The sequence below is a fragment of the Papilio machaon genome, chromosome 20, assembly GCF_912999745.1.
Source record: "Papilio machaon chromosome 20, ilPapMach1.1, whole genome shotgun sequence".
In the NCBI taxonomy this organism is placed as follows: domain Eukaryota; kingdom Metazoa; phylum Arthropoda; class Insecta; order Lepidoptera; family Papilionidae; genus Papilio; species Papilio machaon.
In genome coordinates this window covers 1,369,914-1,376,060 of record NC_060005.1, presented here as the reverse complement: position 1 = coordinate 1,376,060, position 6,147 = coordinate 1,369,914, and positions in this window count along the sequence as shown.

Genomic DNA, 6,147 nt, shown 5'->3' with positions numbered 1-6,147 from the left:
TTTTACTAAATGTTAGGCAACGTTTTCACCTTTTACTTGCTGAGGTTCATTTGTATGCATTGAAAAATTGAAACTTCGATGAATTCATTATAAAATGCTAATTTTTAAACATTATAAAGGTTTTATATGTGAACGAAAACGTGCCCGATTACTAGTTTACGTTTCATGAAAAATATTTCAACAACGCCATGATGAAGATTTTATACCATTATTCTAATTGTAATATAGATAAATGGATTAATAACGAAGTGACCAACACCTTAAGCTATCGTTAAATAGTTGAATTATGGGTTCAATACAAAACGTAGTTATTTTAGAAACGCATTGTTAGGAGGTTTCTTTCTCTGCAGCCCTAACCACTGGTTGAGTTAGGAATTTCGCAGCCATTGGTTCACTTTTTTAATACTTGACACTATTATTGTTTTGTTTTTATTAACTTACATTTTTAAAAATATAACTTTACCAATATTATAAATGCGAAAGGTTAGATTAATGAATGAAAGGATATTTGTCAGAAGGTATCTCCGGAACTTGATGAGATTTGGCATTGATGTAGAGCACAGTCTGGAAGAACACATAGGCTACTTTTTTAAGTTTCATTTTTCTTCTGAGTAGCGGACGACAGCTACTATATACATAAGTAAATGAAAAGGTATGAGTACAAAATAAAACTTAAATAAGAGATATAATTAAAAGTTACTGTTCTCGAAATTACCTAAAAATACCGAACCCGAACTATGCAGAGAGTAGCAACTAATTTGGCGAAACTCATCAAAAACTACACACATTAGGATCGTACCACCCTAACATATTACAATCCACAATGGAATGCTGCGATTTCAACCCTTATCCACCCACCCCTATAGAATTAAATACTAATAAAATAGTTCGAGAACAAAATATGGAAACAATTTATTTCTCCTTTACACATTTTTATTGTAACATTTTTTTTTACATTTCATAAACATAGGAGTTACCAATAAACTGAAATGTAAAACGTAACTGTCACACTCAGAAACATCTATACTTATTTATGTCTATACTAAAAGAAATCTCGAAATAACCATTTTAGAATACACACGAGTTACGAATCGTCAAACAATCTTCACTATACCATTTATATGCATTGAAAAATTGAAACGTAGAACTCATTTTAATATGCTAATTTTAAACCTTTCCGTTAATAGACCAGTGGTGCCATCTAACAATTGGAAATTTAAACACCATTCTTGGAGGAGTAAGATACCGTTTTCTTATTTCTAACGTTTTAAATAACCAAATATTTCTACTAAAACATTTTGTTGCTATCTCTATTAATTTCTATAGATAACGAGAGAAATCACAATATATTATCTTACAATCCTTAATTATCTAGGGCTTATCCCCTTTATGATATAAAAGTAATATCAGACCATATAGAAGTATAAAAGGAAAATAATATTAAAAAAAATCCAGTTAAACTGAGAACATACGTACTACGATCACTAGACCACAGTCCCATAACTACCCAAACTATCTCTTTCGCTGGGATAACGACGAATTCCAGAAAACTCATCAAAAACTCTACACATTAGGATGATTCCCCATCCTTATACATATTAACTAATACATAATAGAATACCACATTTCCTTACCCTAAGTCATCGAACTGAAACTATGTAACAAGTTAACGAACTTTTTGAGATGAAACATTTTACTCCTTTTAGAAAACCCCGACTGTTAAATGTATAAATTATTTTTATTCAATAGAAAGAATCCTATACAGTGTAATTTCACTAATCCGGCACTATTAAAACCGGAGGGTGCCGGATTATTGGAATGTTCGGATTACTGGGTTATACTGAAAAAGTCATCGGTAATAAAAAAAAAACTTTCCTTGAGAGAATAAATGTATGTAATGTATTATGGAACAAAATTAATATGTAGGCACATATGTAATTAACTAGTTTTGAAATAATCACAGGCACCCTCCGCCCACGCCTCCCTTTCCCCTCTATACCTGTGCGACCAAAGCGCAAAGGGAAAGGGAGGCGTGGGCGGAAGGTGCCGGATTATTGGACGTGCCGATCTATCGAAGTGCCGGATTAGTGAGATATTTTCTACATCATTTGACCATATTTATGACATAAAAAAAAACATTTTTTGTATAAAAATTATTTTATCTCTCATCATAAGCTCAACCGTGGGTAATCATTTAAGATCTTATATCAGTAAATAGTGAATCCAGAAAACATTCCTAAGTCCAGCAGTGATGGCTGACACGATGATAATGATTACCCCAACTCCTTTAATATGAAACAACTGGAGACAAGTCAATACGTTAGTTTTTAAGCTCAGAACAATTCTACAATAACACGGTATCGGTTTCATTCTCCGTAAACAAAATGTTTTGTACAGCTGTTGTAATGTCAACTCTGACACATTGAACTAATGTTACCAGTATGTATAAAGTCGGTCGAGCAATAAATCCAGCTACAAGCGAGGAATGCTTCATTACAGCGCTGTCCCATTGTTGTCGTGCAGCACTGCAAGCGCTGCAGGGGTACACAAATCTAATTCATTACAACTATACTCAATTGTTTTACACATTGACATACATTCAGAAGACATAAATTGTTGATAATATATCGGAAAAGATACTGTTAAACTTATACCAATGTTCATACTTCTAGAGAGATCCAAATAGTTGCAAATGCATGCACATTGTAGAAGTGAAGGTTGAAGTACACGTTATTATGCTGCTACAAATAGACATCTGCAACGAGTTAAAAGGTAGATGGACTGCACTGGATGCGGACAGCACAGCACAATCGATGGGAAGGTCTACGTTTAGCAATAGACGACCTTAGGCTGATGATGATGAGATTGCTTACCTTTAATGGACATATAATATAAGGTAATAAATAAATTTCCTTTGTTTCCTACTGGACGCTTAGTTATTTTTTATTTACTCTTCAAACTGTTGCGAATATTAGCTACATAATATATTTGCCAATGACCTCATTAATAGTGGAAATATTGCCAATGTCAAATGATATTGATGCTGTCACAGCAACTGTCAACAATCCAAAATGGCGCACGACAGTAATGGCGTAGCAAACACTAAGGCCGCGGGGAATTGAATAATAAAACATTTATGCGACACTCAAGTAGAAAAACAAATATATTGATGCAATGTTTTCGGTATTTTGTCGTACGAAAACTAACAAAATCAGCATAACAAACGTTGATTTGCATACATAATAGACAGAAAAATATTTAAAAAAAAATCCCAATGCAAACGCCACCTCCTTGGGACCCACTGACACATATAAAAAGAAAGTGCTGTCGCCAGCGACTCCATCTGTGCGGAATTAAAAAAACTTTAATGCCTATGTGTTCTTCCAGACTATGTTCTACGAGCACATCTGTACCAAATTTCATCAAGATCCATTGAACCATTGAGATACCTTCTAAAAAACAAACATCCGTCCATCCCTCCATCTAAACTTACGAACTAACTCAGTAAGATAAGATTAATATGTTCTACTATAAAATAAAATAATCAATTTCGAAAGTTCTAAAAAAATATCAAGAGTCGATAAAACAAACGCTGTGCACCTTTACGAGATTATTAAGGACCATAAATTGGGCAAACGTGAGGCGTATTTCATAGGGGATTGGGGGCTGTAAAACGTCCTTGGAGAATTCATACAGGTAGAAAATATTGCCATCTTTAAACATTTCAATGTGCGCCCTAAGAAGCACGTGTTGGGGACGTAAAAAATATTAGAATAAGATTGAAAAGTCTACTCAGAATTTATAAGGCCTGGCGTAAGGAAATTCCGGGAACTTACATGTGAGATATGTGAATACTCATGACATCCAAACCCAAATTATCTATCTATATATATAAAAGAAAGTCGTGTTAGTTACACTATTTATAACTCAAGAACGGCTGAATCGATTTTACTGAAAATTGGTGGGCAGGTAGCTTAGAACCAGGAAACGGACATAGGATAATTTTTACCCCGTTTTCTATTTTTTATTCCGCGCGGACGGAGTCGCGGGTTAAAGCTAGTATATATATAAAAGAAAGTCGTGTTAGTTACACTATTTATAACTCAAGAACGGCTGAATCGATTTGACTGAAAATTGGTGGGCAGGTAGCTTAGAACCAGGAAACGGACATAGGATAATTTTTACCCCGTTTACTATTTTTTTTTATTCCGCGCGGATGGAGTCGCGGGTTAAAGCTAGTATATATATAAAAGAAAGTCGTGTTAGGTACACTATTTATAACTCAAGAACGGCTGTATCGATTTGACTGAAAATTGGTGGGCAGGTAGCTTAGACCCAGGAAACGGACATAGGATAATTTTTAACCCGTTTACTATTTTTTTTTTAATCCGCGCGGATGGAGTCGCGGGTATAAGCTAGTAAGCTTAAAAATGCTAGAAACAAGTTTATGGTATACAGCAAACTTTTCTAAGTTATGGACGAGAGTATTTTGTTTTGGAATTCGGTTGCTCTTGTTTACAACATCGATTGATTAACATCGAATCACATCCGATGTTGTTGATATCGTTTCAATGTTAGATACAATATCGATGTTTTATCTTTTAACAACACTCATCTATCATCCCTAATGTATCACCATTGTTATACGCAAATGGGAAACCACATGTCATTGTTTTCCCTTTAAAATTTATTAAAGCGCTTTTTATAATCAAATACACTTAAAGCTACGTTTCTTACAGCTACATTCAGGGTTAATATAATTGTGATTTAATTACTTGGTTATAAGGTATTAGGTTTCTTATATTAAATTAGCTTTTACCCGCGACTCCGTCCGCGCGGAATAAAAAAAAATAGAAAACGGGGTAAAAATTATCCTATGTCCTTTTCCTGGTTCTAAGCTACCTGCCCACCAATTTTCAGTCAAATCCATTCAGCCGTTCTTGAGTTATAAATAGTGTAACTAACACGACTTTCTTTTATATATATACTCGTAGATTAACACTAAAGGCTTTCCTTTGATCTGAAGCAACTTGCCTCACCACCCTTAGCTAAATTTCATAGACGTCTCTTATTAACTGTATGAACAAAACTAACCCACCTAATTCTAATCTAACGTGATGATAAATAATAATTGATAATAGTACAAAATGACAAATAGAAATAGGCGTCTTTTTTAGCCGACTTCAAAAAGAAGGAGGTTATCAATTCGACTGTATTTTTTTTAATGTGTGTTACCGCGAATCTCCGCCCCTGGTGGTCCGATTTTGATAAAAAATATTTTAATCGAAAGGAAGTGCTTGCAGATGGGTCCCATATTTTTTTTAAATAACTAGAAGACTAGTAGATTTTGAATTTTTAAAACTTACAATAAGAAAATTCGTAAATTTTTCAAAATTTAGTCCTACTTTGATTTCTTGCACAGAGTAAGTTTATAGACCAACTAGCTGTCGCACGCAACTCCGTCTCCGCGGAATTAAAAAAATAATTAATACGTAGTAATGTGTTCTTCCAGACTACGTTCTATGTCTGTGCCAAATTTCATCAAGATCCATTGAGCCATTCCGAATATACCTTTAAACAAACATCCATCTAAACATTCGCATTTATAACATTAGTAAGATAAGGCTATTTGAACCGATGGACATAGTAACTATATTATGACCGCTTACTAGCGCCCCTCTGTCAATACCAAATTATGTCACAAGATCTTTTTACTATAGCTGTCATGTATTTTTTTCTTTTACGTCATTTTCCATATCTAAGTAGGTTTTATATTTATGACAGAACCAACCGCGATAGCAGCGCCTCTCTCACCGTTTTAGATATCCTTGTTTTATTATATAAATCAATGAAACGTAATGGATAATCATTAATTAGATAAACAAACGTAGACAGGTAAAGTGAGTAATGATCGTATCATTATTCACTTAATAATTCACGTGCGGCTGTGATTTATTATTACTAAATGGAATTGCTAACGGCCGCGATGACGTGCACCTAAATTGTAGCGACAAATCACAGGCACACGTCGTAATCGCCATCCCTACCACACATATGTGGTGAATGAAAGACTAGCATTGGCTATCGTAGTGTTTATTTTATTTACTCATTAATACTTTTAAAAAAACATTTATATATAGATACTAG